The sequence below is a fragment of the Stegostoma tigrinum genome, chromosome 4 (assembly GCF_030684315.1).
Source record: "Stegostoma tigrinum isolate sSteTig4 chromosome 4, sSteTig4.hap1, whole genome shotgun sequence".
NCBI lineage: Eukaryota > Metazoa > Chordata > Chondrichthyes > Orectolobiformes > Stegostomatidae > Stegostoma > Stegostoma tigrinum.
This window is the reverse complement of record NC_081357.1, coordinates 118,652,091-118,673,515: the sequence shown is the minus strand read 5'-3', so window position 1 is coordinate 118,673,515 and position 21,425 is coordinate 118,652,091. Positions and strand designations below refer to the sequence as shown.

At 41.7% G+C, this 21,425-nt stretch overlaps 1 long non-coding RNA gene across 1 annotated transcript in view; it reads left to right on the top strand.

Moving 5' to 3' along the window:
* Positions 1 to 264: 264 nt before the first annotated feature.
* LOC125452882 (uncharacterized) overlaps positions 265 to 21,425 on the top strand; it is a 112,505-nt gene continuing 91,344 nt past the window's right edge. The window contains exon 1 of the long non-coding RNA XR_007247623.1: positions 265 to 445. This is a non-coding gene — a long non-coding RNA (uncharacterized LOC125452882). The remainder of the gene's footprint in view (positions 446 to 21,425) is intronic.

Sequence of the window (21,425 nt, the reverse complement as noted above, 5' to 3'; positions counted from 1 at the left end):
ACAGCTGCAGGAGCCAAAGTGAAGCAAAAGCCCATGCAGCTTCTTGTGATGCATTTGTATACAATCAGATTTTATTGCACAATTAAATGTTCTGAAAATAAATTAATGCTGTGTATTATGTAATAAGTACAAGACATCATGACTGGTCAGTTACTTATTTTGCTTCTGGCATTTGCTTTGACTAAAATTAAATTAAAAACTTGTATTTGAATCTTGCCTTCTGCAATATTAGGTTGTCCTGAAGAAGTTACGGCCAGTGGTTGGCATGGAGCTGAATAACCTTTGCTGAACCATAAAACTGATAGGCAAATCTAAAGGAACAAGTGCAATTTATTCTAACTTGTTTTTTTAAAAAAACGTTACATGTAAGTATACAAGTTATGTATCAGTAAGCTTCGCATGGTCAAGAAGAACACAATCAACTCCAGTGTGAGACACAGCCTGAGTGAGTATATAGACCGAGGAACTTGATGCAGGGGGGAAGTGGTGTTTTTTGATTAATTTCTTTTGGCTCATAGTTTATATGTTTTTCAAATGGGATAAACTTAAAGCTCAAAATCAGCTGCCCAGCGTGAAAGAGGTAAATCATTACTTCATTAGTTGCTGATTGCTACTAATTTCACTGCCTATTACAGGTTGTTTTCAGATTGAGGATAAATTGGAAAAATAGGTACAAACTAAAAGACCAGTACAAAAGCTTTAAAAATCAAATTAATAAGAATAAATAATTAAGGTAGAGACGCAGGGCCAAGAAACGTGCTGCCACTGTAATGGGAACTAGTGGACCCCATTGTGGTTCACAGTGACACATCTGTAGCAAGTGTTGATTGCTTGAGAAACTCCAGTTCAGAGTCGATGAGCTAGACTTTTGAACATTGCGACACATCAGGGAGGGGGAGAATTACCTGGGTGCTGTGATTCAGGAGACAGTCACAGCCCTTACATTAACTGCCTCAAATTTGGTCAGCGGTCAAGAATAGGAGAGTGTGACTGTGAGTAACGCAGGTACAGGGTTTCAGGAGGTAGCACTGAAGGAACCTCAGCTCTTGAGGTTGCCCAACAGGTTAGAGATTCTTGCTCCCTGTGTGGATAAGAGTTGGGGCTGCAGGGAGGATGAGTAAACTGACCATAAGACCATGGTACAGGGATCCATTCAGGAGTGGGGACATAAGAGAAATGCAGTTGCAATCAGGAGTAGTGTTGTTAGGGGAATATACACTGTTCTCTATGGTCAGGATTGAGAGTCCCAATGGCTGTGTTGCCTGCCTGAGGCCCAGGTTCCAGATATCTCACCTGGGCTGCATGGGAACTTGGAGAGGAAAGACCAGCTGTCGTAGTCCACGTACATACCAACATATAGGTAGAAAGAGGAAAGTGGTTCTGCTGAGGGAATATGAGTAGCTAGGGGCTAAATTAAAAAGCAGAACCAAAATGGCAATAATCTCTGAATGACTGTCTGAGCCACAAACAAATTTGCGTAGGGTCAACAAGATTATAGTGGTAAAATCACAGTTGAAAGATTAGTGTGAAGGAAACGGGTTTGAGTTCATGGGAAATTGGCATGACTACTGGGGAAAGAGAGAGATGTTTCAATGTTCGCTGAATCATGCTGGGACCAGAGTCCTGGAAAATTGAAGAGGATGACTATCACAGCAGGGGCAGTCAGTGTAAGACTGGGGATTATGTACTTAAATGGACAGAATATATGAAACTAGGCACATGAGCTGGTAGTGCAGATTGAAATCAGCAGGTACAATGCTGTGGGTACCACAGAGGCATGGCTACAAAGGGAGCAGGGCTAGGAAATACGCAGTTGTTTAATGGTTAACACTGTTGCCTCACAGTATCAGGGACCCAGGTTCGATTCTGGCCTTGGGTGACTGTCTGTGTGGAGTTTGCACATACTCTCCATGTCTGTGTGTGATTGCTCCAGATGCTGTGGTTTCCTTCCATAGTGGGGGACTGCTAGTTAGGTGGATTGACCATGCTAAATCACCCCGCAGTGTCCAGGGATGTGTAGACTGGGTGGGTTAGCCATGGGAAATGTGGGTTTATAGGGATAGGGTGGAGACGGAGGGGTGTGTGTGGGGGTTTGAATCTGGATGGGATGATATTTGGAGGGTTGGTGCAGACTCAATGGGCTGAATGGCCTCTTTCTGCACTGGCAGGATTCTGTGAGTCTATGAACTGAATATCCAAGGATATATATTTTATCAAAAGGATGGGCTGAGGGAATGGGTTTGCCTTGTTATTAAAAACGAAATTAAGTTGATAGCAAGAAGTGATATAAAGTTGGAAGGCATAGGATCTGTGTGGTTAGACTTGAGGAACCATAGAGGAGAAAAGAACAAGTGTACAAGCTTCCTAGAAGCATTAGAATGTGAGTGAGAAAATAATCAGGTGATAGAAAATACTTGTAAGAAAGGCACCATCACAATAGCCATGGGAGCTTCAACATGCAGGTGGACTGGGAAAATCAGGTTGGTAGCAGATCTCAAGAAAAGGAATTCATGGAATGTCTATGAGATTGTTTTTGTGTCAGTTTGTGTTAAACTCCACTAAGGAACAGGCAGTTCTGGATTTTGCGATGTGTGATTAGGCAGACTTGATTAGGGAGCTTTAAGTGAAGGAACCCAAGGGAGCAGTGACACAACATGATAGGAGTCACCCTCTATTTTGAAAGGGATATAACAGTATTATAATTGGGTAAAGGTAACAACAAAGACATGAGGGAGTTGCTGAGCAGAGTTTACTAGAAGGGGAGCTTAGCAGGGAAGATGGTGCAGCAGCAATGACAGGGGTTTCTGGGGGTAATTCAGGTGAGACAGCAGAAATTCATCCCAAGGAAGAAGAAACATATTAAGGGGAGGACGGGGGCAACTATGGCTGACAAGGGCAATCAGGGGCATCATAAAAGCAAAAGGCAAGCATACAACATAGTGAAGAATAATGGGAAGCCAAAGGATTGGGAAGCCTTTAAAAATGAGACACAGAAGATAACTAAAAAAAACAATAAAGGGGAGCAGATGAAATATAAGATTAACCTAGCAAGTAATTTTAAAGAAGATTGTAAGAGCTTTATCTTTAGATGGTTAAAAAGTAAGAGAGAAGCAAGAGTGGATATTTGATCACTGGAAAATGAGGCTGGAGAAGTAGTAGTGGGGAAAAGAATGGCAGAGGAACTGAATAGGTGCTTTGCATCAGTTCAACTGTAGAAAACACCTGCAGCAGACCATAACTTCAAGAGACTCAGGAGGCAGAGGTGAGTATAGTGGCCGGGAAGGACGAAGGTGAATTAATCACCCAGACAAGATGCACTACACCCCAGAATTCTGAAGGAGGTTGCTAAGGAGATTAGAGTCAAAGGGTTGTACATCACAGAAACAGATCCTTCAGTCAGACTTATGAATGCTGACCACATATCCTAAATTAATCTAGTCCCATTTGCCAGGATTTGGCCCATATCCCTCGACAACCTTCTTATTTAAATATCCATCCAGATGCCTTTTAAATATTGTAATTGTACCAATCCCCACCACTTTTTCTGGCAGCTCGTTCCATACATGCACGCACCACCCTCTGTGTGAAAATGTTGCCCCTTAGATCCCTTTTAAATCTTTCCCCTCTCTCCTTTAACCTATGCTATCTAGTTTTGGACTCCCCCATGCTAAATCTATTCATTCTATTCGTGCTCTTGATGATTTTATAAACCTCTCTAAGGTCACCCCTCAGCTTCCAACGCTCTGAAAAAAATAGCCTCAGCCTATTCAGCCTCTCCTCATAGCTCATACCCTCTGACTCTGACAATGTCCTTGTAAATCCTTTCTAATCCTTTTCAAGTTTCACAACATCCTTCCGAAAGCAGGGAGATCAAAACTGCAAGATAACAAAGTGTGAAGCTGGATGAACACAGCAGGCCAAGCAGCATCTTAGGAGCACAAAAGCTGACGTTTCGGGCCTAGACCATTCATCAGAGAGGATCTAGACCCGAAACGTCAGCTTTTGTGCTCCTAAGATGCTGCTGGGCCTGCTGTGTTCATCCAGCTTCACACTTTGTTATCTTGGATTCTTCAGCATCTGCAGTTCCCATTATCTCAGACCAAGACTGCATGCAGTATTCCAAAAGTGGCCTAACCAATGTCCTGTACAGCCACAACAACACCTGCCAACTCCTATACTCAATGCACTGACCGATAAAGCCAAACATACCTTCTTCACTATCCTAACTACCTGCGGCTCCACTTAGGGAACTATGAATCTGCACTCCAAGGTCTCTTTGTTCAGCGACTGGGAGGTGCAGTTGTTTACTGTGAACTGAATGTAGGTGTTCTGCAAAGTGATCCCCAAGCCTCCGCTTGGTTTTCCCAATGTAGAGGAAGCCACACCGGCAGTATACCACACTGGCAGATGTGCAGGTGAACATCTGCTTGATGTGGAAAATCATCTTGGGGCCTGGGATGAGGGTGAAGGAGGAAGTGTTGGGGGCAGGTGTTGCACTCCCTGTGGTTGCAGGGGAAAGTGCCCGGTGTGGTGGGGTTGAAGGGGAGTGTGGTGCGGACAAGGGAGTCGCAGAGAGAGTGGTCTCTCTGGAAGGCAGACAAGGGTGACAAGGGAACACCGCCCAGTCGCGAACTATTTCAACTCCCCCTCCCATTACTTAGGCGACAAGTCCATCCTGGGCCTCCTGCTGTGCCATAATGATGCCACCCGTAGGTTGCAGGAACATAGAATATAGAAAAGTACAGCACAGTACAGGCCCTTTGGCCCACGATGTTGTGCCGTGGAATAATCCTAATCCAAAAATGAAATAACCTAACCTACAATCCCCTCACTTCACTGCTGTCCATGTGCATGTCCAGCAGTCGCTTAAATGCCACTAATGACTCTGCTTCCACGACTACCACTGGCAAAGTATTCCATGCGCTCACAACTCTCTGGGTGAAGAACCTCCCCGTGACGTCTCCTCTATACCTTCCTCCTAACACCTTAAAACTATGACCCCTCGTGGCAGTCAACCCTGCCCTGGGGAAAAGTCTCTGGCTATTGACTCTATCCATGCCTCTCATTACCTTGTACACCTCATATTCCGCTTGGGAACCCTGCAGCCCCAATGGTATCAATGTGGATTTCACCAGCTTCAAAATCTCCCCTCCCCCCACTGCATCCCAAAACCAGCCCAGCTCGTCCCTGCCTGCCTAACCTGTTCTTCCTCTCACCTATTCCCTCCTCCCACCTCAAGCCGCACCTCCATTTCCTACCTACTAACCTCATTCCACCCCCTTGACCTGTCCGTCCTCCCTGGACTGACCTATCACCTCCCTACCTCTCCACCTATACTCTCCTCTGCACTTATCTTCTCCTCTATCCATCTTCAGTCCGCGTCCCCCTCTCTCCCTATGTATTTTAGAATCCTCTCCCCATCCCCCTTTTCTGATGAAGTGTCTAGGTCCAAAACGTCAGCTTTTGTGCTCCTACTAAGGTGCTGCTTGGCATGCTGTGTTCATCCAGCCCCACACTTTGTAATCTTGGATTCTCCAGCATCTGCTGTTCCCATTATCTCAGAGTACTGAGAGGGCTGGATAGAGTGAATGTGGAGAAGTTGTTTCCATGGGTAGGAAAGACTAGGACCTGAGGGCATGGTTTTAGAGTGAAGGGACAACAAAGAACAAAGAAAGAACAAGGGAAATTATAACACAGGAACAGGCCCTTCGGTCCTCCAAGCCTGTGCCAATCAAGATCCTCTGTCTAAACCTGGCATCTATTTTCTAAGGGTCTGTATCCCTTTGCTCCCTGCTCCTCCATGTACCTGTCCAGATACATCTTAAAGGACACTACCGTATCTGCGTCTACCACCTCCGCTGGCAATGCGTTCCAGGCACCCACCACCCTCTGCGTAAAGAACTTTCCACGCATATCTCCCTTAAACTTTCCTCCTCTCACTTTGAGCTCATGACCCCTAGTAATTGAGTCCCCCACCCTGGGAAAAATCTTCTTGCTATCCACCTTGTCTATACCCCTCATGATTTTGTCGACCTCAATCAGGTCCCCCCTCAAGCTCCATCTTTCGAATGAAAATAATCCTAATCTACTCAACCTCTCTTCGTAGCTAGCGCCCTCCATACCAGGCAACAGCCTGGTGAACCTCCTCTGCATCCTCTCCAAAGCATCCACATCCTTTTGGTAGTGTGGCAACCAGAACTGTACGCAGTACTCCAAATGTGTCCGAGCCAAAGCCTTATACAACTGCAACATGTCCTGCCAACTCTTGTACTCAATACCTCATCCGATGAAGGAAAGCATGCCGTATGCCTTCTTGACCATTCTATTGACCTGCGTTGCCACCTTCAGGGAACACTGGACCTGAACACCCAGATTTCCCTGTACATCAATTTTTTTCCCAGGACTTTTGCATTTACTGTATAGTTCACTCTTGAATTAGATCTTCCAAAATGCATCATCTCGCATTTGCCCGGATTGAACTCCATCTGCCATTTGTCTGCCCAACTCTCCAATCTATCCATATTCTGCCGTAATGTCTGACAGTCCCCTTCACTATCTGCTACTCCACCAATCTTCTTGTCATCTGCAAACTTCCTAATCAGACCACCTATACCTTCCTCCAAATCATTTACATATATCACAAACAACAGTGGTCCCAGCAAAGATCCCTGTGGAACACCACTGGTCACAGGTCTCCAATTTGAGAAAACTCCTTCCACTACTACTCTCCGTCTCCTGTTGCCCAGCCAGTTTTTTTTATCCATCTAGCTAGCACACCCTGGACCACATGCGACTTCACTTTCTCCATCAACCTGCCATGGGGAACCTTTAGAACTGGGATGAGGAGGAATTCCTTCCACCAGTTGTGTTCAGTCTATGGAATTCATTGCTGCAGAGGGCTGTGAAGGCCAAGTCTTTGAGTGTATTTAAGACAGAGATAGATTGCTTCTTGATTAGTAAGAGATAAAGGGTTATGGGGCAAAGGCAGGAGAATAGGGTTGAGAATTATATCAATCATGATCAAATGGTGGATCAGACTCGAGGTGCTGAATGGCCTGATTCCTCTCCTATACTTTATGGTCGTATAAGTTATATGATCAAAAGAGTGCTTAAGTGTTAAAAGTAAATTTCTATTATAACATGTTATATGGTTCACAAAGTTCATTGTTAGGAGTGTCTAAAAACAAAGTGCAATATGAACAAATCAAATACATATTTCTGTGTTTGTGCGTTTGTTTGTGAGTGCAAGCGTGTATCTTGATATTTGTGCTACGTATACGTACAGGTGCATTTTTTTGGATGTTCCAATGTCTTGGGATCCCGTCAATACTGGTTTGTCAAACCCAGACACTGAAGACCCTGGATCAACTCAAGAGTTTATCCATTTTGAAGTTTGATAGAGAAATACAAGATAAATATGCAGATGGTATTTACTCATTTCTTGCAGATGATTATATTTTCACTGCTATTTCTTTCATCCAATGTATTCAATCATTCTGTTTTCTAATAACATTTTCCAACTTCCTACTACATCCACCATTGAAATTCCAGGAGAGTTTGCTTTTAAATTTATTCGAAGAGCATGGGTGCCAATGGAATGACCAGTATTTGTTCCTTATCCTTAGGTGAGTGGCTTGCTTGGCCATTTCAGAAGACAGTTAACAGTCACATTGTATTGGATCTGGAATCACACACAGGCCAGACCAGGTAGAGATGACAGATTTCCTCTGTAAAAGACATTAGTGACTTAAATACTTTTTGCACCAATTGATGATGGCTTCCCATTTGCCATTACCCAGATTTGTTTTCAGTTCAGATTTTATGAACTGAATATAAATTCCAACAGCTGCCAATAATGGGATTTGAAACCACACTCTCAGTGCAATGAGGCCTCTAGATTACTAGTACAGTGGGCGCCGCCAATTTCCCCAGGCTATTTTGCCCTCAAAGTCTGTATGAATCTCAAAGACTAATGAACAAATCTCAATGAAACTTGGTGTACATATAATGTGTGAACTAAGGGAGGAGTTTATTTTTAATTTAATGATGAAGACATGAACACCAGGATAGGATTCTGTATTTTTAAAAAAAATTACACTAACATTGGGAGATGAGGCATGTTAGCAATTTTTAAGAATGTTGTGTGCTGTTATGTTTAGGACCCAGTTGATCATTTTAAAATACTTTTCATTGTCTCAGCTGCTGTGGTGAAATTTGTTATAGCTGTCAAAAGAATGAACAGAGTGTTCAGTGCAGGTTGTTGGCTCTGGTTTGGGCAGTCTAATGCAAAATGAAGTGATGCAAACGACAATGATCTTCCAAACTTTTCACTTACAGCAACATGATGATTTCATGATTGGAGCTCTGGAGATGCAACTGTTCAATTTGCCTTAGATAACAAAGTGTGAAGCTGGATGAACACAGCAGGCCAAGCAGCATCTCAGGAGCACAAAAGCTGACGTTTCAGGCCTAGACCTTCTAGGCCCGAATCGTCAGCTTTTGTGCTCCTGAGATGCTGCTTGGCCTGCTGTGTTCATCCAGCTTCACACTTTGTTATCTTGGATTCTCCAGCATCTGCTGTTCCCATTATCTCTCTTCAATTTGTCTAGCTACTTTTTTCACTATTTGTATCTTGCTGTTCTTCCAATCATCATCCCAGTTGTGATGAAGCAGAGTGAGATGGAGGCATTTAAGAAGATTTTTTTTTCAGGCTTGTAGTTACAGAACATCAATCAGGCAGGGAAAAGCCTTGAGGAAGAGCCACACATTTGTAATAATGTTGAGTTAACACAGCCTTGTAAAAGTATAGACGCTGCCAGAACCTTCTTGTCTTGTTTTAATGCGTAACAAAGCTTTTCCAAGTTGGCTAAGAACAACTATGGTCTTGAAAACTTGGCTAACAGTTCCATTTGCCAAAAGAGACTGAATTTGGAAATAAATAAAACATACAGTGTTTTACCTATTCTTTTTTCCCCAAGGAAGACTTTCAGAGGCTCTTCTTATTTACTTTTATTCATTCATGGGATGAGGGCATTGCTAGCTCGGCAACATTTATTGCTCATTCCCAATTGCCAAGAAGGTGGTTAAGAATCAATCATATTTCTGTGTGTTGAGAGTCACACGTAGTCCAGACCAGGTAAGGATGGCAGTTTCCTTCCCTAAAAGACATTAGCGAACCAGATGGGTTTTGCCAACAATCGACAATGGATTCATGGTCATCATTAGACTCATTTCTAGATACTTATTGAATTCAAATTTCACCATCTGTTGTGGTGAAATTTGAACCCAGGTCCCCAGGACATTATCTGGGTCTCTGGATTAACATTCCAGTGATAATACCCACTAGGTCATCACCTCCCTTCATGTGCAATTGAAATGGCACAGTCTGCTGAGAAAAGCTGGCAGTCCAATGGCTGCTTTTCTAGTCACCCCTGGCCTGCCCCATGTTGTGGAAGGTGTCAGACAGGTCACATACTTTTAAGACCATCAAAACCAATAAGTAGATAATTAACCACCACTTACATGGCTTCATTTTGACTTAGTTGCAATATTTCAGCTTGCAGAGAAAGACAGGCAGCTGCGACAGTTGACTTCTGTCAACCAGGAATAGGCCATTTCTCCACTGGGGGTTCCTAAAGCCCATCAAATCAAACTTCCATTCCTCCATCCAAAGACAGTCCCCCAACTTGAACCATCACCACCATCCCAACCCCATTACAGAGCTGGTCTTCAGAAATCCGAATCACAAAGAGACTTGGGAGTTCTAGTTCAGCTTTCTCTGCGGGTTAGCATGAAAGTTCATATCATAGAATCCCTACAGTGTGGAATCAGGACCTTTAGCCCAACAAGTCCACACAGACCCTCAGAGCATCGCACCCTGACGAATCCCCTTAAACTACACATCCCTGAACTCTATGGGCAATTTAGCGTGGCAGAGCAGACTAGATGGGCGGAATGGTCTAATTTTATCCTATGTCTATGGCCTTGTGGTCTTTCTAACCTGACCTTCATTGACTCTCTTGCACCAGCACCCCCCACCCCTCCCGCCTCATTAGCATCTCCCACTCATATTTGCCCTAAATCCTCAAACTTAGCTGAAGATACCTGCCTTCACTTTGTCATGGGTGCTGTAGATCCACAAGTGGCCCTACTGTCTTAATACATTTGGGAATATAAAGATTGGCCAGTAGCTCTCCAGTGCAGGACTTCAAATGTCTGTGAGGTGCCTAGTCCCACTGCACTAATTCAAGCTCCAACCACTGTATTATTGTTCCATGGTAACGAAGTAGCTCTTGTCAACAAGGTGCCAATGATATTTTAGGTTGAAGGGTGAGAAATCTGTCCACCCTGTAACATCTAATCACTGCACTTTTCCTCAAGATAATTATATCCCAAAGGGTGAATACTCTTTCCACTAAATTGGCTTTTTTACGCTGCTTGAAATGATTAGGACTTAAATTTGATGTGTGTATTTATTAATCGCTGAATATGCAAATTAAAGCTATAATATAAAACTCACATAGTTAAATCTTGAATTGATACAAAAACATAAATTGTCAGATAAGTTCTAGCCTGTTGTACGTTTTTGTTCAATGGAAGTAAAAAATGAGAGAAATGTGAAGTGGGTTGTTGACTCATTATTAAGTGTTGTACACTCATGTTCAAAATCAAAATTTGCCATAATATTTTCCATAAAATAAAAATGTCTGATTGCTGTGTTAGCATGCAATACAGCAGCCTTCAAGTGGGGAATGGTCGTAGAACCTTGACTCTGTGGAAGCAGGCCATTCAGGCCATCATGTCCATTCCATTCCTCCAAAGAACATTCCACCCAGAGCCACCCTATCCCGATAACTTGGCATTTCCCATGGCTAATCCACACCGAGCCTGCACATTCCTGAATGCTATGGGCTATTCAGCATGGCTGATCCATCTAACCTGCACATGTTTGGGCTGTGAGAAGAAGCCTGAGCACCTGGAGTAAACTCACGCCGACAAGAAAGAATATGCAAATTCCACACAGACAGTCGCCTGAAGCAGGAATTGAAATCTCTGTTTCCTGGCGCTGTGAGACAGTAGTGCTAACCATTGAGTCACTGTTTCACCCATCATTGTGTATACATTTATGATTTCCTTATTAGCTGCAAATTAAAATGAGAAAAATACACCTTTTCAATTTACATCAATATGTTGTGCATCATCTGTAAGATGTTACTAAGAATCATTCTCAGAAGGATGAAAATATTGATGTGATTTTGGGATTTGTCAATTTAAGGTAGAAGAAATTAATTGAATAGATGAAATTGGAGTTTGATTATTGCTGATTCATTATTAATTCATTATAAAATTTAGATTCTACTTGAACTGTAACTTGTGATATAATATAGATATAAGCACATTGACAATGTTAAGTATCTGGTCCTCATCTTGCATCTGTGAAGTTTGCCTGCTGCCTGATTTACATCAATTCCTCAAATGCATTCAGCTGAAAATGATTTGTATCAAATGTTATCAACACCTTCTCTGAAGTGATAGTGATTAAACATATACATAGTTGTTTTATAGGGCAGAACTTGAGTATTGTTTGAAAAAAAGTGAAGCATTGCATCTTGGAATCATCAAGAAATACCAAAGGAAAGGGAGGGATAAAGATAAACTCGAAGAGAACAGAGTGTTGATTGATTGGCAAGTGAATTGTGATTGGTAGAGGCACTTCCATGGAGAATGAGCCAATTTATGCTGACTTTTTGTACTGATATGCTGCGCTCCCTCAACATTGAGAATGGGAATAGTTGTGAAATGTCCCTCTCCTGCTTGTTGTTTAATTGTCAGCCACCATTGACAGGTAGATGTGGCAGGAATGCAGAGCCTAGTCTGATCTGTTGTTTGTGCGATCACTTAGCTCTGTCGATTGCATGCCGCTTCTCTGTGTAACATGTAATTTGTCCTGTGATAATGGGAACTGCAGATGCTGGAGAATCCAAGATAACAAAGTGTGAAGCTGGATGAACACAGCAGGCTAAGCAGCATCTCAGGAGCACAAAAGCTCTCTGATGAAGGATCTAGGCCCGAAACGTCAGCTTTTGTGCTCCTGAGATGCCGCTTGGCCTGCTGTGTTCATCCAGCTTCACACTTTGTTAATTTGTCCTGTGTTGTGGCTTTAAGAAGTTGCTGCCTCATTTTTTCAGATATTCAGGTGCTGTCCTGAACATTCCCTCATGTAAAGTGTCATTGTTAAAGCTGGAACATAGAAAAAAGTTCTGAAACACAGTCTCATTAAAAACATGGGATAACAAGGTGTGAAGCTGAATGAACACAGCAGGCTCAGCAGCATCAGAGGAGCAGGAAAGCTGATGTTTCTGGTCTAGACCCTCCTTCAGAAAAAAAAAACATTTCTAAATACTTACTTTAGTCGTGTTGAAAATACCTGAAGAATGCAAGAGTTATATTTGGCTTTCAACTTAATGGACTGCCATGTAAGATATGAATCCTTGAAGGAAGGGAGAGAACAGAGGTACAAGTGAGGAAAATAACTCTTAAACCCAGAAGCAGTTAGAATTTGTATGACATTTCTCTGAAGTTAAAGCAGGGCCTGATAAGCATTTATGAAATTGACTTTTTGGCTGCACCTTCCTTGATATGAAGCATGGTTTACTTCTGAGTAAGTCAGAAACAAGGAAGACAATTCTGAGAGGGCCAGAAATCATGGGAAAAGGAGAGGTAGCCGTGAGGCTGGAGAGATCAGTGGAGAACAACATGGCACACATCCACGGAAAGATGAGTAAAGAGAATATTGCCAGACCGTTGGATAGTTTTAGAAGACATCAGGAGAGCAACAGAACTGGGAGAAATGGCTGATTGCTGGGAATACTCACAGTTTTGCTAACACCCCCATCCATTTGCTACTGAGCGGCCTATTTTAAAATTTCACTCTGTTGTGGGTTACAGCAATTTTGATCATTGTGGAAGGGCTGAGAGCTGTATCTTAGAATTTTAGAATGGGTACAGCATAGAAAAAGGCCATTTGGCCTGTTTTATCTGTACTGGCTCTCTGCAAAACAACTCAGTTAATTAACCTCACTCATTGCCCTTTCCCCATTACAATTTTCTTTCTCCTTTAATTTCATTTACTTCCTTTTGAACCTACCTCTACCACACTGTCAGACAATAGACTCTACATCCTGACTACCTGCTGCATTGAAAAGGTTTTCCATCATGCTGTCACTGGTCCTTTTGTTGACCACCTCGAATCAGGGTTGGCTGTGTCAGCCAGAGGCTGCAGAGAGAGAGAGAGAAAGAGAGAGAGAGAGAGAGAGGTACAGGCTGTTAACATTGTTGCCTGGGAAGACATTAGCCAGAGGCTGCAGAAAGATATAGAGAGAGAGGGAAGTATCAGCCATTGAGATTGCTAACGGGAAATATTGAATGCAAAGGCACTGACATGGAGAAAGATGCAGCTTGTGAACTAAAAATGTCCTGCACCCAGGTGCCAGTTTGAGCTGAGTTAAACCAGTTTGAATTAACTATGTTCTACACAAAGCAAGAAAGATGAGTTAATGCAAAAGCCTAATTAGGGTAAGAAATAATGATGTAACGCTTGCTAAGTGTCTGGTCCAGGGCCAATAAGGTAAAGAAATGCGATAAGTGAATTAGTCTGAGCCAATAGGAAGAAAGCAGCACAATGTGAGAGAGATAAGAGAAAGAATAAAAAGAAGATCCTCAGGGCATACAGCCAGTGAAAACTCCAAAGACTAAGCATTGCAAAAGCAGTTGCTATGTTAAGGACGTGGTGATGACGACATTGAGTGCAGTGCCTGGCCAGCATCAGCCTTTGTCCGCAGCTACAGCTATACTGGTCGGGTATTAGCTTTTACATTCTGTGACTGCTTGGGGATTGTCAGAGGACTCTAGTGGGTGTATAATTAGGTCCTAGTTCAGTTTGTGGGAAAATATATAAGGCCTAGTTTTGTGATAAAAACATTTAAGCAATCTGTCTTGGTTAACACATTAATAAAGTAATTTGTAAGGTTAAGAGAATTGACTGCCCTCCTCTCTATATAAGCTGATAACTGGAACTGGTTTTCACCGGGCTCCCAACAACAAAACCTGGTTCTCAAAATGTGAACACTGAAGGAACACTGTTGGTTCGACCACATTTGGAGTACTGAGTACAGTTCTGGTTGCCACATTACAAAAAGGATGTGGATGCTTTGGAGAGGGAGCAGAGGAGGTTCACCCGGATGTTGCCTGGTATGGAGGGTGCTAGCTATGAAGAGAGGTTGAGTAACTTAGGGCAATTTATATTAGAAAGACAGAGGTTAAGAGGGGACCTGATTGAGGTCTACAAAATCATGAGGGGTATAGAGAGGGTGGATAGAAAGAAGCTTTTTCCCAAAGTTGGGGATTCAATTACTAGGGGTCATGATTTTAAGGTGAGAGGGGAAGAGTTTAAGGGAGATACATGTGGAAAGTTCTTTACGCAGAAGGTGATGGGTGCCTGAAATGTGTTGCCAGCGGAGATGGTAGAGGCATCATTTCAGATGTATCTAGACAGATGCATAAATAGGCAGGGAGCAGAGCGATACAGATCCTTGGAAAATAGGCAACAGGTTTAGATAGAGGATCTGGATCAGCGCAGGCTTGGAGGGCCAAAGGGCCTGTTCCTGTGCTGTAATTTTCCTTTGTACTTTGTTCTTTGAACATAAGGCCTTGGCCATTCTACCCTTTGGAACTGTTCTATCATTCAATATGATGATGAATGATTACATTGGGCCTCAACTCTACTTTCCTGTTTTTTCCATTAACTCTTCATCCCCTTGTATATTAAAACCTATCCAACTAAGCCTGAAATAAATGTAATGACCGAGCATCCACAATATTTTCTGAGAAAGAGGGTTTCGCTGACTGACAACATTCTGAGAGAAAATTTCTCATTTTAAAAGAAGAAATATCTTCCTGGTATTCAACTTATCCGGTTGATACAGGATCTTATCTGCTTAAGTAAGAGCACCTCACATTCTTCTCAGGCTCTTTTTAAACTTTCCTCCGGAGATAATACCTTAATCACAGTAAATAATCAAGTGTGAACTTGCTTTAAACTGTTTCTAATGCAATTGTGTGCTTTTTTTCATAATAATATCATGCCAAATGTAGTTCTGAGGGACGGCCATCAGACCCGAAATGTTAACTCAGATTTTTTTCTTCACAGATGCTGCCAGACGTGCTGAGCTTTTCCAGCAACTTTTGTTTTTGTTCCTGCTTTTACGTCTGTGGTAGTCTCCGCAAGATCCTATCCAGTTGCAGTAAAACATCTCTATTCTTGTTCATGACTTTCTTTGCAATTAACATCAATATTTGGTTTGATTTTTGGAAAGACCTACTGAGCCCACAAGCTAATGGTTTTTCCATCATGTACCATAGCACTCACCCTGACTTGAAAATGTATAATTAATAATTCATTGCTGCTGTGTCATCATCATGGATCTAGAAGAGAAAAGAATGTGTTGGGCTGTGATAATCAGTGGGAGGTTTCCTTCCCTCTGTTTGACCTGATGCCAGTATAGCAGTATGTGGTCACCTCAACTATGTCTGTCCTGCTAGTTGGGCGGGATATTCCTCATGATGGTAATACTGGTGTCCAGAATATTGCCTTTGAGGTACAAGACTATGAATAAGGAATTAGTATATGAATAGGAAGGATTTAGATGTATTTGGGCCAAATGGTGGCAAACGGGACTAGATTAATTGAAGATATCTGGTCGGCATAGATGAGTTGGATGGAGCTGTTGACTTGCCTTTTCAAGAAGGGTCATATTAGACTTGAAACATTTACTGATTCTCTACACAAATGCTGCCATACGTGCTGAGTTTCATCGGCTATTTTTCTTTTTATTTTATCCTTCCAGCATCTACAGTATTTTACTCTTATTACTTATTTTATGAATCTTCCTGGTAGTCAATTAATTAACTAATAATGATCTTTCACCTCAATCTACTGGAACAATTTCAGACCACATTCTTTGATTCTACCCCTTTCATGCATTCCTTTCTGTTGGGATTGAGTTTTCTTCAGCTCACTGTGATAAATGTGGCTTTAGCAATGATATGGTGATGCTGGTGTTGGACTGGGGTGGACAAGGTGAAAAATCACACAACACCACACTTTAGCCCAACAGAATTATTTGAAAGCACAAGCTTCCTAAGCTCTGCTCCTTCCTTAAGCACTTTCAAATAAACTTGTTGGACTATAACCTGGGGTCTTGTGGCTTTTGACCTTTAGCAATGAAAACCTTGGCCCAAACTGTCTTCTAGGAAATAATTCAGCCAATGTTCTAACAGTAATTAGAACATAGAACATAGAACATAGAACAGTACAGCACAGAACAGGCCCTTCAGCCCACGATGTTGTGCCGACCATTGATCCTCATGTATGCATCCTCAAATTTCTGTGACCATATGCATGTCCAGCAGTCTCTTAAATGTCCCCAATGACCTTGCTTCCACAACTGCTGCTGGCAACCCATTCCATGCTCTCACAACTCTCTGTGTAAAGAACCCGCCTCTGACATCCCCTCTATACTTTCCTCCAACCAGCTTAAAACTATGACCCCTCGTGTTAGCCTTTTCTGCCCTGGGAAGTAGTCTCTGGCTATCAACTCTATCTATGCCTCTCATTATCTTGTATACCTCAGTTAGGTCCCCTCTCCTCCTCCTTTTCGCCCATAAAAAGAGTCCAAGCTCTGTCAACCTCTCTTCATAAGATAAGCCCTCCAGTCCAGGCAGCATCCTGGTAAACCTCCTCTGAACCCTCTCCAAAGCATCCACATCTTTCCTATAATACGGCGACCAGAACTGGACGCAGTATTCCAAGTGCGGTCTAACCAAAGTTTTATAGAGCTGCAACAAGATCTCACGACTCTTAAACTCAAATTGTAGAAGGACATGTGATAAATAAAAGAAAATCAGCCAGGCTGTGATTTAATGAGGTTCAACGAACAGCAAATTACTGCAGATGTTGTACAGTTGCAATCAAAACAGTGAAGCTCAGCACATATGGTAGCACCTGGAGAGAGAGAAATAGAGTTAATATTTTGAGTTCTTTATGACTTTTCTTTGGACCCAAAGGGAGCTCAACATTTTTTTTATGCTGCTGACAAATATGGTAGTGGAGCAGTGGAACAGACGGAGAAGATGTCCATAGCAAAAGATAAAGGAAATATTAATAATGCTAGCAGAGTGATGAGAATATAAAATAGGTGTAAATAGTAGGTGTGAATATTACAAAACAGATTAGCACTGATGAAAGCAACCCCATGCATCCAGGCAGTATAGAGACGGTTGAGGAGAAGAGGGGCTACAATCAAATGGACGATAATGTTCATGCTCTGAAGTTTTTAAACTCAACATTAGGAGTAATGGAGGAGTGCACCGGGTTGTCACTGAGGCAACAGTCCATGCAGAAATCAATGCATCAGCACACTAAATGACTAAACGACCTCTGATGGAACATTAGCTCCCCACCTCCCATCTGTTCATTGAGATTTTGGCATCTTCCATCTCGGAAGGTGGTAGAACATAGAACAAGTCAGCACAGTACAGGTCCTTCAGCCCACAATGTAGTGGAGGAGCTGTTGTGGGTAAAGGGATGGGTGTTCTCTTGTGGCTATTACGGCCATGCCCAGTTATGGCTAGCATTGGCGGCACAGCAACAGGTTCCAACAGATGGCTTGGTGGTGTGGATGGCCAGCTTTGCCAATGAGATTGGTTCCTGGAGCAGTTTCTGCTGAGTCTTGAAGTCTGGTATTCTAGCAGCCTGGCATGGATAGCCTGCCACAGCTGGGCCTTTGGGCCCAGTATTCCAATCGCCAAACAGCGATATATTTCCAAGCCAGGAGTGCACGTCTCAAGATTTTCTCCTAGACTTTTCTCGTCTTTTCATTCCATTCCATTCCATTGCTGTTTCCTTTCCTCACATTATTCTAAACTGTTTTGCAATTTAGTTTTAGTCGACCACATTTTTCAATGTTAGTTGCTGGTTTGTCTTCATATGTTGGTCTCAACTTCCTAATCATCCAGCAAGTGGATTACAGTGGTGCTATGAATATCCTAAGGGGTTGTAATTATCAAATGCCAATGTCCATGGATAAGGAGTGCATGTAACCGGGTCCCATGAATTTGATCCTGAGGTGATGCTTGGAACTGAGCCAGTTGAGGGGTCTTCACAGCCAATGGCAAGCTAAGGTAGCCAGGTGTCTACTCTGACAAACCTGTCAAGAATTCTCCTCTTCTAATTTTCTTGTGGCAGTAAGATAGCAAGCTGTATGTTAATGAGGTGAGATGCATAGTTAATAATGGTGCTAACAAGTAATAATCGTCAATAATAGGCAACTTGGAATTTAGAAGAATGAGAGAGGATCTATAATATAAAACATATATTTTATAATCTTATAAAATTATGAAGGGAGTAGATAAAATAGAAGCAGGAAGGTCGTTTCCACTGGTAGGTGAAACTAGAATTAGGGGGCACCGCCTCGTAATAATGGGGAGCAGATTTAGGAATAATTTGAGGAGGAACTACTTCACCCAAAGGATTGAGAATCTGTGGAATTCCCCATCCAGGGAAGCAGTTGAGGCTACCTCATTAAACATTTTTAAGGCAACGGTAGATAGATTTTGAACAGTGAAGGAATTAATAGTTGTGGTAAGTGGATGGGTAAGTGGACCTGAGTCCAAGGAAAGATCGGCCATGATCTTATTAAATGGTGGACCAGTTTCGATGGGCCAGCTGGCCTACTCCTGCTCCAGTTCCTATGTTGTTATGTAACTTCTAACTACTTATCAAGAAATTCAATTTGATGCCCAGAGTTTATTTAAAAGATGCAGTGAGTTGCTCCCAATATCAAGATAGGCCTCATTGGACTACTTGTGCAATTCTGCCACATTTCTCACCATATCCACATTGCTCATGGCCCTATAAGATTCTGCCCACAGACTTCAGTCTTGCCAATATTAAATTGGTGAAAAATTCTTCTCATCCAATTGTGCGTGACAGACAATTTAGATTAAGTGGAGGTGACGGGTGAGATGTTGAAGTAAAGTTCAATTTTGTCAGTGCACATGTAGAATTGACTCATTTTAGAATGATGGGCAGCATATTAGTGAAAAATTGTAGGGGATAAAAATTGATAATATGATAATGCTGCCTGAGTGGGTAGAAAAGTCATTGATGGTAATGCACTGTCCATGGGAGTAAACATGAATTACAAATGGCAATGTAGATATATCATGAAAATGAGAAGATGTAAACAGACTTACTGAAAGATGCATTGCTTTTGATCATTTCTTTGCGAATTTTCTCGGCTAACTCATAATTTATGACTCTTTTTTAATGACCAATAGAATTGCATTTAGGCAATAAGAGACAGAAGTGAAAGTACAATTTTAAAACATAGCAGTTAATTAATCAATTGGAAAGAATGCATATATTTTACAATCACAGGAGACACAAAACATGTGTCAGATAATTCAATACTTGATTCATTATTATTACGTGGGAAACATGGCAGTAGATTTGTACGCTTAAAGCTGTCACAAACAGCAATGAGATAATGACTAGGTCCTTCTTTGAGATGTTATTTGAAGAATTGATAAGTCAAGACATTATTAGAGTCCTTCTGTTCTTTGAATAGTGTCATGGGATTTTTTATATCTGTCTAAGAAAGCTGTTGGGCCACTATTTAACTTGGACTGAAAAAAATAACTCTTCCAAATCCATACCATTCTTTCAGCCAAGATTATGAACTCAAGTCCAAAGGCTAGCACTGAATATACAATCTTTTGACTTAAAGGTAAGAGGGTTATAAACTGAGTTTAGGCTGATATCACCCAAACCTTTTTCAAGAGAAGTGACAAAAGATCTAGAATAGTTAACTTTTGGAGAATAGTTAACTAGACATTGAGATAAAATGTGGCCTAATCCCATTAAAATGAATTGCTCAGATATATCTGAACTTCTTGCTTACAATTAACGTGAATGTTGACTTGTAGTTAAATATTTTACCTGATTTATCTTTTGATAGGCAATAACATCACTTTATCGACTCAATTGACATAAATATGTCCGGTTGAAAAGCTAATTATGCCAATTGTGTTAGAGCATTTATATTTTGACCATTATTACAGAGGTGTCAATCAACAGAGTTTAGAACAAACTGCTAGCTTTGGCATTACTTCTTTCTTCCATCTGTTTTAGGTCATCTGTGATCCAGGTAGGAATTGTTATAGCTTTGGACAGTAAAGAAAACATCATCAGCCATCGCTGTGTTGAGCAGAATCTGTAATATACTTTCTGCATCTGCCTTGTCTCCATTCTATCAGCCATTGATTTGTCAACTGATGTCCTTGTTCTGTCACCATCATAGTTTGTGTGAGCCCTACAGTCTACTTAAGCCCATTATCTTCCTCAAGCAGAACAGTTTGAAACTGCAAATCTTTCACTATCTTGAATCTTTCATGTTCCCAGCTCACCATCATAACAGGAGTGCTAAAATGAAACATTGATAAAAGCTTGACTTCATTCTCACCAAAATAATTTTCGATCTCCAGTCGACACAATTCAAATTGTCCTCTTAATATCCTTCAAACATCATCCACCAGGCGCACTGAGTCTGCCCAAGTTGGCATACAAATCTAATTATTTAATCTGGTAATCCATCATAAACTTGACATTGCCATCTCTATTCTCTGTGATGGACATTATCTCTGTTCCTCTTGACATTGACGTAAGCCTAAATTTTTGCTTGCTGTTTCTGTTGCTGTAATGATTATCTGCAGATCACTATCATCATTTGCAATCAGTGCTAATTTTTTTTCAAATTAAAGACTGGTTGTCACTTTGCTTTATGACAGTTCCAGCAAAATTGTTATCACTCCTTAAGCGCTCACTGCCGATGTAGTGTTGGCATTATCACTAGCCTATTAATCCAGAATCTCAGTTCATGTTCTGTAGACCCAGGTTCAAGTCCTGCCAAGGCAGATGGTGGAATTTAATTTCAATAAGAAATCTGGAATTAAGAGTCTACATGATAGCTATGAAAATTGTCAGGGGTAAACCCATTTGATCACTAATGTCCTTTCAGGAAGAAAACTGACATCCATGGTCTGACGTACATATGATTGCAGATGCATTACAAGAAGGTTGACTCTCAAATGACTTTGATTGATGAGGGATGGACATTAAATGATGCCCTGCTCACCAATGCTTGCATCCTATGAACAAACTAAACAAAAAGCCTTATTTTCATTTTCTGCTTGTTTTAAAATAGTGGCCCAGGTTTGCTGAGGAGTGGAAATCTCATGCAGATTGTCATTTAGTCTCTTCATTCTGAGATGAAATTCTGATCAGGACTCTTTCAGGAATGTGGAAC